The following is an 11,956-nucleotide window of genomic DNA, read 5'->3' on the forward strand; positions in this document are numbered from 1 at the left end:
TGTTAAATGAAGAAGAATTTTAATGCAACACTGAAGTTCTGAGTTTTGGGTAAGAAGCACCAGCCCAGGCAAGCAGGGAAGGCTCCTGTGGCAATGTCCCTGTGCCAAGGGCTGTGCAGCTCTGCTGGGAGTTGGTCCCCAATCTCCCCAGTGGGGGACAGGCCAGAGGCTGCCAGGAGCATCTTTCTGACAGGGAAAAGCTCATTAGGACCCGGATTTCAGGCAGTGCAAAGCCTGCAAGAGTAGGATTTAGCACCTAGAAAACTGCATTTTGTGTGAGTACTGAGGGCTGGCAGCTTGACTTTTGAGGAGCAGATCCTGCAGCCATCAGGAAGATGCTGGTGCTCACAGGGAGAGGTGAGAGCCTGCAGTGAGCACAGCCAGTGTGGTGTGAGAACAGACAAGTTGGCACTCTGTGGGAACACCAGCATGCTGGAGGCCGCCTGCAGAATAAAGCAGATGAAATTTCACAGCTCTATTATCACTGTCTGAAAGGCAAGCAGGTCGCTGCTCTCCAAATGAGAACTCCTGACTAGCCCTGCATGCTTTGATGGCCCAGAAAATCTCACCTGTAAGGGCAGGTGCAGCAGGAGCAGCCAGGCCACGACACAGTGAGATGCTGGTGATAGCCTGGAAGGACAGACAGCAGGATGCTGCACTCCCTGATTTATCTGGGGAAAGCCCTGCTCAGAGGAAACCCCTCTGCCCTGGGAGGCAGCTGGGGGATGAGCAGGGAAGAACTCGTGCCCAGGCTGCAGGGACTGTGGCCTGCACAGGGTGGGCTGGGTGAGGGGGTATGCTGTTTCCCCTCTCCCGTGAGTCCCTGAGCCTGTGCAAGCTGCCCCTCTGCCTTCAGCATTCTGCACAGCTTTCTCCGTGGAAAGTGCTCCAGCAAACACATCTTGAAGAAAAGCAGCAGCTGAAAAGAAAAGCAGAATTCCCTTGGAATTCTCGGATAGCTGTGATTAGTGCTGCCAGGTGTTTGCCAGCCCTCGGGGGCAGGCTGGGACAGTGAATTCTGCTGGCCAGAGGGGCTGTCCTGGACTGGCAGCGGGGAGCACAGGCAGGAGCCCCTTGCTGGTGCTGCACAGCATCAGGAATTCCCTGGGGATGCTCTGGGATGCAAGAGGGAACTCAGCCACAGCGGCTCTGGATCCTTCAGGCTGGAAGGTCTTCCAGTGCCTTTGCCCAGGGACAGAGGGCAAATCTTCCAAGAGCACCCAAAGAGCTCAGGAGTTTGTGATGTCCCCAGTCTCACAAACACCCCCCAGCACCAGTGACAGGTGGTGGGAGCGAGCAGGCTCCAGATCCTGCTGTCCCTCCTTCCCCTTGCAGGAAGGGAAGGCACGGTCATGGCAGCTGCAGCGGCTCCGTGGGGCCATGATCTGCCAGGGACCCCCTCTGCATTTCCCTCATCAGCATCACCTGCATCCTCCAAATCTTTTCCATCCTTCAAATCTTTTCCAGCCCCTCTCCAGCTCTGGCAATCAGTTGCCTGTGAAAGAGCAATGCTCACGCCCAGGATGACTGTTGTAGTAGGGCTCCACACTGACAGAGATGTGCAGAGCCCTGCAGTGAAATTCAGGAGATCCTCATCTCTCTTCCCAGCTAAGGTGAGCTCCAGGTAGCTCCCAGATGTGTTTTAGCTCCTTGCCAGCTGCAGCAGAGGAGACCAACCATAATCCAGGGGGTGGTGGGTGGTTATTCACCAGTGCACACACTGATCTGGGCTCTGTTCATCGTAAGTCCAGGGAGCAAACACACCATCCAGACTGCTCCAGCAGCTGAGAACTGCCCCAAAAATGCAGCCCACAGGTGGAAAATAGGACACAGTCCTATTCCAACCTTCTTTGAGCATGCAAGTTCTCCTTTTCCTCTCCTAATTTGGGAGCATTCTGGGGAATTCTGACATTATGGCTGTAAGAGAAAACACAGCGTTTTGTTTTTCACAAGAATTGGTGGTTTGCCAAGACATATCTCTGTGAGGAATCCATGCCCTCTGCTATGCCTCCAGCTGAACACTTCCCAGCAGAGTGCTGAGCCAGCCCTGTACCATCCTCCCTCTGCTTGCCTGCTTGCAGTGAGGAAGAGGAGGAGGATTTGGGCTGGATTTTGTGGTTTTGCTCCTGCTTTTCCCTGACTTTGCAGAAACGTGAGCCCCTGAAAAGCCCAGGAGACAGAGGAGTGTAATTAAGGAACAGAGGAGCTCCAGATGACACTGGCTCTGGAGAGCAGTGCTTCCCCCTCCCTCTCGGTGCTCACTTATTGCATCTGTCTCTTGCTGGGGGCATGAGTCACATTGGTTCTGGTGATGGATGAAATTAGCTGCAGTGTGGAAGGGGAAATAAAAAGCCATTCACCAACAAGACATCTGCACAGGCATGGAGCTCAGGGCAAGGATCCTCTCTGCCTTTTTCTGCTCTTGTGCTTTTCACAAGCAGCTCCCTTTTAATTAGATAGGATGCAGTTCTAAGTCGACTATAAATGATATTATCAAACTAATAGAGTGTGATCATATCTTGGCTTTTATTGGTCTGGGAGCTGCTGCTGGCTGCCATGGGAACAGTGTTTTTCACAAAGCTCCTCAGCTCTGGCTTGTAGGCATCAAAAGGAGGTCAGGGGAGAGGTGATGAACCCCTGGGATGTCCTTGGCTTGCAAAGAACCGAGGAGGGGTTCCCCTCAGACACTCATCCACTGGGATGTTTTCACCCCCTCTTTCCTGGTCAAGGCTGCTCTTGATCAATCAGCACTGGTGTCCATCTCCTGCTGCCCTCCACCCTTGAGTCTTACTACTGATCAACGCCCTCACTGCATCCAGGCTGGGCAAAACCAAGAGTGGTAGAGAAGGAAAGCAGAAAAGACAAGGGAGGACATTCGCAGCCTGCATGTGAGCGTGGGGTGGAGCAGCATTTGCCCACACTGGGCTGTCCTCAGGACCAAACCCACTGTCCCCAGCTGAGCAGCTCACAGGTGCTGCCCTGCACCTCGGGGAGATGTGAAAAACACAGGCTTCCTCAAAGTTATCCGAGGGGAATGAGAGCAGTAGCACAGGGGAGGCATTTCCTGAGTCCTGCAGCTGCCACACCCCTGAAATGCCAGGTGGGAGGTGGGCAGCAGCAGGAGGGGACAGCGGGGCTGGAGCCTGCCCCCACACCCACAGGAAGGAAGGAAGGAAGGAAGGAAGGAAGGAAGGAAGGAAGGAAGGAAGGAAGGAAGGAAGGAAGGAAGGAAGGAAGGAAGGAAGGAAGGAAGGAAGGAAGGAAGGAAGGAAGGAAGGAAGGAAGGAAGGAAGGAAGGAAGGAAGGAAGGAAGGAAGGAAGGAAGGAAGGAAGGAAGGAAGGAAGGAAGGAAGGAAGGAAGGAAGGAAGGAAGGAAGGAAGGAAGGAAGGAAGGAAGGAAGGAAGGAAGGAAGGAAGGAAGGAAGGAAGGAAGGAAGGAAGGAAGGAAGGAAGGAAGGAAGGAAGGAAGGAAGGAAGGAAGGAAGGAAGGAAGGAAGGAAGGAAGGAAGGAAGGAAGGAAGGAAGGAAGGAGAGGAAAACATGGCTTGGTGCTGTCCTGGTTGGTGTTCTGAGCCTGACAGGAGGTTGCAGGCTCTCTGAGGATCAGAGGATGGCACAGTGGGTGTGCACCCTCACGGGCACACGGGGCACCTGCAGGGACATGGGGTCCACGGGGATCAGGGGGACTTGGTGAAATGAAGGCTTCTCTGCCAAGTGCAGTTCTGTCTTCCTGTGGCAAGAGATCCAGGTCCAGTCTCAGAGCAGGGCTTGTGGGGAATCAAGGCTGTGAGTGACCAAGGGGACAAGGGACAGCCTGGCCATCATCCCATCAGCTCCTCAGCTCAGTCCTGCCTGCCCCCTGCTCCTGCTGCCCGTAAGGCTGCATCTCACACTGCTGACTTGGCCTCGCCTTGCCTGTTAGCTGCTCTCCCCTTCTCCCAGCATTTGGGATCCTCCAAAGAAAACCTACCCTAAGAAGGAGGGGTTTGTTCTAATAAGCTTTTTCCCTGCCTGCTCCTTGATATCCCCTGGAAAAGATGTGTCCATGCTCTGTGAACAGAGGCAGCGTGAAGTCTCAGGGCCCAGCCGAGATCTCAAACCACCCCCTGCTGCATTGATTTTTTTGCATAGGACTAATTTTTTTAATCAGAGTGATATAGAACATGATCAGAAGCAATTAAAGGCTGGCAGGCTAATTAGTGTCAATCAGCATGGTTTACGGGTATTGGCCTTGTCAATCAAACTTGATTTTGTATGTTAGGGAGATTGCTTTTGGATCTCAGAGCTAATGCTTCACAGAGAGCTTTTCTTTCTTGAGATGCTTATTAAAATAGTGCAAGTCCTTCAGAAACCAGTTAAAGGACATATTTAATAGTCCTTTAGGCACTGACAATTACAGGTAGATCCTTTGCTAAATCTTACTTGGGGCTACAGCAGATTAAATGCCAAGCTTATTCCTGTGCTCCTGCAAACTGGGCTGGGTTGGTCCCACCCCTCCTGGGGCCATTGTGCAAAAGCTGGGGCTGAAGGAGATGGGTATGGCCAGCTGCTCAGCCCAGGAAAGGAGGGATTAAAGGGTCATCATGGCAAGGCTTAAGCAGGAGAAGGGCAGGATTTCTTCCAGACTGGAAATGTGATAAGGGCCATTGGGTGGTATTCAGTGGGATGTCTGGGAAAAAGAAAAAGAAGCAGAAACCTGTCTTGAGGTTGATCCTGACAGAAGCAAATCCCCAGGGTATGTCTCTTGGGAAGGTTGTGTTTGGAAGCAAGGAGACCTGCTGCAGCCAGGGCATTCCCAGCACAGCTGCTGCTGTCTCCACAGGGCTCCAGATTTCAGCTGACTGTAGGCAGCGTTTCCAGGATCCCACATGAACCCACAGAACAAGAGCAGAGCCAGCACTGAAGCACATAGTCCATGTGCCCTGAGCCTGGTTCTGCCCTTGTTAACAAAAAAGAATCAAGGAGCGAGTGTTAGGATGGCACAGGCACAGCAGCCATGAGTACACGCTGCCTTTTAGACCCTGAGCCCCACAGCACTCATGTTCTTTGCACTTAATAGTAAAGATGTAATTTTCTACTTGTAAGAAAAATAAAGGAAGAGCTCCATCAGGCAGAGCCCCTGGGAAGTGCCTGACAGAGGTGTGAGGTATGAGAGAGATGGTCGTGCCAGACAGGGCCAGCCAGGGAAGCAATGCTCAGGAGTCCCAGCAGGCCAAATCAGGGATGGCACGAGCCACCAGACTGATGGCATTGTCTTCCCAGCAGAAAACACCTGGCCTGCTGACAGCATCATGCTTGGGAGGGCTAAGATTCATGGCAGCATCATGCCAGCTCCTCCCTATACAGCCCTGGAAGGGGCTGAAATGCTGGTCCACATCCTGCTGGCTTTTATAGGCCTCCCTGGGTCTGAGAAAGGCTGGTGTGCTGCTCAGCATCCCCGTCAAATATTGCAGCTCAGCCAGCAGATCTCTGAGTGGGCGCCATGACATTTATCTGTGTGGTTGCTGGGCTCGTGTTGCTGGACTGCAGCTGTGTCATTGTGCCCTTCCTGAGGGCTCACGCCTGCCAGGTGGAGCTGTGTGAGGCACCACGGCAGGCTGAGCTCAGCACTGCTCAGCTGGGAGCTGGGGAGCTGGGTCAGGCAATGCTCCCCAGCTCCAGCAGGCAGGGAGCTGCTGCAGCATCCCAGCAGCCATGGCAGGAAGCAGAGGGATTTTTATGACACACTCAGTTCCATGGTACAGAGCCACATCTTGACATCATTGTAGAAGATCCTTTGCCTGGTTATTGCCTGAAGACATATATTTTATCTAAGGAAATGCTTAATTGCTCCTCGTTGGACACTGGTTATGGAACATTAGGCATCAATAAAAGACAACTCTTAAAATCGGGGCTGAATACCCTTTCCAGAAATGGTGGTGGTTACAGGCACAGAACAGATTTGCTTCACTGCATTTTTATTTTTTCTTGACTTTCCCATTTGGGCAAAGTGGGTGGTATCCCTGCCATAACCACATCCCTGCTTCCCAGCCCCAGCCTTTGCCCTGAAGCTTTCCTAATGCAAAATGCCCCACCCTTGAGGAGGCCACTGTGGACAGAGCCACGAATTTTAATTCCTAGCTGATGTAGGAAGAGCCCGGCCCTGACACAGATGAGGCTCAGCAAAAACATGGAGCTGCCAGTTGCTCTGAGGACATGGATGCTGGAGGAAGCATTAATATTCCAGGCCACCGTGCCTCCCTACCATCTGTTGCACCGAAGCAAAGGATGCCCAAATAAATTTCAAAATCCACTGCAAGGGAGAACACTCTGGATGCTATTTCTACATCAAGCTGTTCAAGACTTGCTAAATCATCTCTCTCCTTTCCAACCATTTTTCAGAGCTGTCTTGCCTCAGGGAGGTGGCTTTGGTGGCCGTGTCCCACTCGTAGGAGTGTGATGGCACATGCTGGGTGTTCACGGTGCTCCAGCACAGCCAGTCCAGCTGACTGCCAGGAGAAGGATGAGACAGGAACCACACCATGTCCAGAGCAGCTAGCTGGGATCAGGCAGGGATCTGCAAGCTGGCAGCTCTTGTGAAGCAGTGTGCTCCTGAGCTGGCAGCACCATTTGAAGTTTTTGGACATTTCCTGAGATGTCCCATGGAAAGACAGTGCCCCTGAACACCTGCAGACCTTGTGCTGCCCTACCTCCTTCTAACATCCTCCAAGGACCCATCTCCTCCAAAGATTGATGCCCTCTTGCCAGGAGGAGATCAAGAGGAAAATTTTATGAGGGTTTCTTCTTTATTTGCTGTTTGGGACTCTCCCATTATAACACACTTTCTGATGATGGCCTGTTCCCCTGTTTCCTACAATGCGCAGGTAAAGATTTATGCAATTCCAGGTGCCAGCTTCATTTGAGAGATTAATCAGAGATAATGTCTCACAAAGAGGTTTATTGAGTTCTCTGAGTTCATTCACCAGCTGTGAAGTGAAACATCCGAAAACAGTTTTTGAATACTAAGTTCTCCCTGGCACCAGCACAGGAAAGGCAAACAGTGCCTTTTTCTGCTTGAGATACTTATTCTGCCGGGCAGAGCCAGCTCCATGTGAGCGGCCCTGGGAGCTGGGATGCTGGGGTTTTAGCTGCCTGCTGGCCTGGCCCGCCTGGGGTGCACGAGGATGTGTCTGGCATGCTTAGGGTGCTGTGCTCTGGTTCTCAGCATCCTCAGCCCTGTAAGTGATGAGCTGCTATTTCAGGGCAGATTTGAAGAATCAGGAGAACTCTGGAGAGCAAGGTGATCACTCACCTACAGCCATGGAAAGGCACTAGAAAATGTATTTGTGGCTGCAGAACCCTGCAGGCCTCATATCTGCTGGCTTATGGCATGAAATTGATTTGATGTGGTAGCAATATCTCTTCAAGGGTGGAGAAGGAAGGTCCTTCCTTGGACCTCAGTCTGTGCTGGTCACCACTGGATGAGTTTGGTTCATTTGCTTCTTGGGACACCAGGAAGCTTCTTGCTCCTTCCCTGTGAAGCCAAGAAGCCAAGTTCTGGCTCTTGCACCTGCCCACTGGGCTGCTCAGAGGGCAGAGCCAGCCTGGCACCACCCAGCAACCCTGTCCTGGCACCACCCAGCAGTCTATCCCCTGGCACCACCCAGCAGCCCATCTCCTTCACCACCCAGCAGCCCATCTCCTGGCACCACATCTCCTGGCACCACAGGCAGAGCTGCTGCTGGTTTTCTTCCTTGGTGCACGGCTCCCTTGAACAGAAGGCACTCCTGCCTGGGCTGGAGGAAATGGGTTGCAATAAATAAACTGTCTTTTAAAAAAATCCTCCCATCAGCAATTGGGCAGGTGGCTGTGCAAGGGCCTCTTGGGTGCATCTCAGTATGCAAATGTGGGCCATGAGGAGATAATTATTCTGCTCTCCCGTCTTGAGCTCATTCCTACCTTGCCAACGGATCATTCTACTAATTTTTATCTCTGTTGCACTCAGCATAAAATGCCCACACTGAATTTGTGTTTTCACACAGACATTGGGGTACATTAGCTGGGAAGAGCCCATGTGGAAATCCACAGCTCTGAGGACAGATTTTGGCAGATGATTTATCCTTTCCATCAACATGCTGCAGCAAATCCCCAATGAGGCATGAGGGCTTTTCCTCTGGGATGCACCAGTGGGGAGGACCTGAGCATCTTCATCACTTACTTATTTATTTACACCTTGACATCCCTTCCTTGGAGATGACTTTTCTGCTATCTGCAGGAATTTCCCTCTAAAATCGTCCTCCTAACAATATCCCAGCAACACGACTTCTCCATGTCCTGGTGAAGAACTTGCAGACACTTGTTTGCAAATGCCTTTTGTTGTAACATCGGGAAGCTCACATAAAAACAAAACACAGCATTCCCTCTTCCATACAACTGGTCTTTGTCTTCAAGCAGCCGTAAAAGAGGGCAATCAATAAACCTTGCCAGGGTCTTTTTAATGCTTTTTGAGCCATTATGGTCATAATGCTTCTTCAGGCTGCCCTGTCAATACACTCGAGACACTGAATATGTCAAAACCACATAAAATCTTTATTAAGATGAAATTAAATGAGCAAGCCCAAATCAGCAATTTAAATGGATATTGTTCTTCAAGGATGCCAGACCTAAAAAACAGAGACAACTGAAGAATTCAGGGCATTCAATTAGGATTAAATTGGTATGAAACTCAAACTTTTGCCACAGTTCCTGGGCAGGAGGAATTTAGGAGGATGGGAATTGCTGTCAAGGTGCTCTTGACACCTGCCCTGTGTTTTCTATAGCAGCATTGGCCTGAGCTAAAAAAGTGAAGCAAATCTGGGGCAGGCAGGAAGAAAACAGTTATTGGCATGAAAGTTCAGTCTGCTTCTGCTCATCAAATTAACCCAGACTGATCCAAAGGGAAAAATTATTCCTTATTTACGTATGGTTCCAGATGACAGTGCATGGAGCTGCACCGGGTGGCACTGCAAAGAGTCCATCCTCGTGCTGCATAGCCCTGGTGGGTGGATTCCTTCTCCCAAATCCTCCCAAGCCTTTTGGGCCCTGCAAAGTCACCAGAGCCCTGCTCACAAGGAGAATCTGGCGGCAGAACCGTGGGGCACTTTCAGCTCAGTCACTGAACCCTCCTCCAGCCTTACACCGAGGCTGCAGCACCAGAGATTTTCACCTGCCAAAAGGAGGTAGGACAAGCAGGACGTGTGAGAGCTGCCAGGACCTTGGGAAAGAAAAGCTGCAAGCTCAGCACCCCCCAGCACACAGCTGAGTGCAGCAGCAAGAGGCTTGGGCTGCCTCGGGCTGCATGTGAGATCCAGGAGGGTAAAACACTGTGCTCAGCCCAAGCAGAGAGGAGGTACTGCAGGTACCACGAGGCTGTTGGGGCACAGGAGCTGGGTCTGGGCTCTTTCCAGTGTCAGGCATGCAACAGTTCCAGCCCTTTGCTGCCACTTTGCCCAAATTTTGCACAGCAGGACAGGAGCCAGGTGGGCTTGGCCGGGCTGGATGCACTCTGACAGCCTGCATGGCTTTGGGAGCCCCTGTTTTGCAGTGCCACAATGCCTGGGACATGGGTGGGTACAGCCCAGCCCTTTGGCACTGGCCAGCAGGTGATATCAGCTCCTCTGTGCCTGTGCAGGGCTGGCCAGTTCACTGACCCTTGGCACCAGCCTGACAGAAAGGCTCGGGAGGCTCAGGTTTTGCATCTCCAGAGGTGGCCACGACTCTGATGTGCCCTGCAAGATACAGGGTGGAGCTGGCTCCTCCAGGCGTTGTCACTTGGAAGGAGGAGTAGCCTCAGCACTGGCCAGTGGGTTGGCAATAGGTAGGACAGCACCAGCCTAGTCCCCAAAGCATCAGCAGGCTCCCCTGCCAAGGGCATGGCTGCCCTGTGCTCGTGGCTGTGTTCTGATGGCAGCAAGGGACACCATCCCTGTGGGTTCCACTGGAGCACAGGGATCCCTTCTGCATTGTGATTGTGCAGTTTTTGCTTCATCAGGTGGGATCCTACAGCTTGCCAGAAGGATTTCACTGTTCACAAAGGAGCTTTTTTTCTTCTCAGCGGAAAGCTGAAAAATTGCTCGGTTCCAGCCTATTTAGTTTTAATTGTTTCCTTTAGTTCTCATTGCCCACAGCAAAATATCACCTTCCCCTAACAACCAGCCAGGCTGGGAGCCAGCCACCCTGCCCAGCCACTCTGCTAACCCTCCTGCTGGTTCCGTGGCTCCCGAGAGTCTTGTCCGTGCTGGCAGGGCTGGATTTTGGGGAAGAGGCATCACCCTCAGCGGGCAGAAGAGCTGCAGTGCTGCCATTGCTGGGCTCTGGCCATGCCCCCAGGGCTCTGCTGGCTGCTCTGGCTCTCTGCCTTTCCCAGCTCAGCCCTCCCTGCTCCCCAGCCTTCCTGGGCAGCTGCTGAGGAGGGGCCAGCTCATCATCCCCACTTCAAGGTGGCTTTGAAGAGGAAGGGCTGTGCTGCTGAGGCAGAACGCCATGCACTCAGAGCCCTGGGGATGATGAACAGCACAAGATGAGAAAAGCCTCTTCTCTCTCCCTTCACCAGAGTGGGCTTCGAGCACCTGTGGCTTTTTGGGAATGATGTGGAGCATCCCAGGTGAGCATCACCTCCAGGACCTCTGTTCCTGCTCCTAATGCAGCCCTTCCACAGGGACACCCCGCTCCACAAAGACAAAAACCTCACATCAGCAGTAAAAAGCAGGGTCTTGCAACCTCAAGAAGAACCTGTGAGGACTCCTAGACCTTCTTGGAAGTTATGGGACCAGGAGGATAAAGCAATATTCCCTTTCCATGCAGCCTGCCTTCAGGGAGCACAGCCAGACACCTCCAAGAAACCTTAGCAACAGCTCAGGCTCAAGGGAATATTAATGTATAAGGCAAGGATGCAGGGCTAGCTATCGGGGTGAAACAGAACAAAAATACACCCAACCCCTCAGAGTAACCCACCAGATCACTGATTTTATCCCCAGGATCAAAGATCTCTGCATCAGGGTTCAGTCTGATGCCAGGCACCGCCTCAGCTGGCAATCCCAGCCTCCAGTGCCCGCAGCACCATGGCAGAGGTTTCCCTGAAGGTTCTGCTCTGCTCACTTCTGGGGAAGAACTATAAAACAAAGGCTCATAAATTAATTACCTAAAAGAGCAGCAGAATGTTACTAGATACTTGGGAGTTAATTGCACTGATGCTAATCACACGTATTTTAAAGGAACCAGCAGAGATGTAATATGTAATTCCACAGGTATTCCAGAATAATTTAGCAATTTAATTAATTTCTGCTAATACCTTTTAAAGCACCTGCCCACTTCCTCTCATGTTTCCTGAGGGAAAGGGGGAAGAAACTTTTCCACTTGGCTAAATCTGTTGCAAACTCACTTTTGTTGGCAAAGATATTGTTGTATTTCTCTGTGGATTTAATTAACATTAGAGTTATCCCTGGGTGACAGGGTGGCCAAGCAAGACTGCAATTGCCTGGTCCTAAAATTAGAAGTCTGGATCAGGGAAGGTTGAAATGTTTTGGACAGATTGTGATGGGCTGAGAAGATGGAAACTGAAATGATTTGTGGATTTAGGTCAAATTCGGTAAGCAGAGCCAGGGGAAAATGTGGAAGAGAAATGTAAACAGCACCAGGCATTTTATTCCATCTCCTTAAAATGCGACATTTTGTTTAGAAAAAGAAAAAAATATCCCATTTCAGCATGTCTGAGATGCAGGTTTTCTGCTTGTGTCCTTGTGCCTCCCCCAGGGTCAGGCAGCTGAGACGCACCCAGCCCTGGGGCAGCATTGCAGCAGGAGAAATTATTTCTTTCCTTTCTGGGCCAGCTGCTCAGTGAATGCAGGGCACAGAACCCAGGGATGGCACTTGGGAGTCCAGGGGAGGACAGAAGCAGAGACAAGCGATTTGGGCTGTATGAGAGCTGAGCCCCACCCTC

Source organism: Passer domesticus, chromosome 7 (genome assembly GCF_036417665.1).
Source record: "Passer domesticus isolate bPasDom1 chromosome 7, bPasDom1.hap1, whole genome shotgun sequence".
NCBI lineage: Eukaryota > Metazoa > Chordata > Aves > Passeriformes > Passeridae > Passer > Passer domesticus.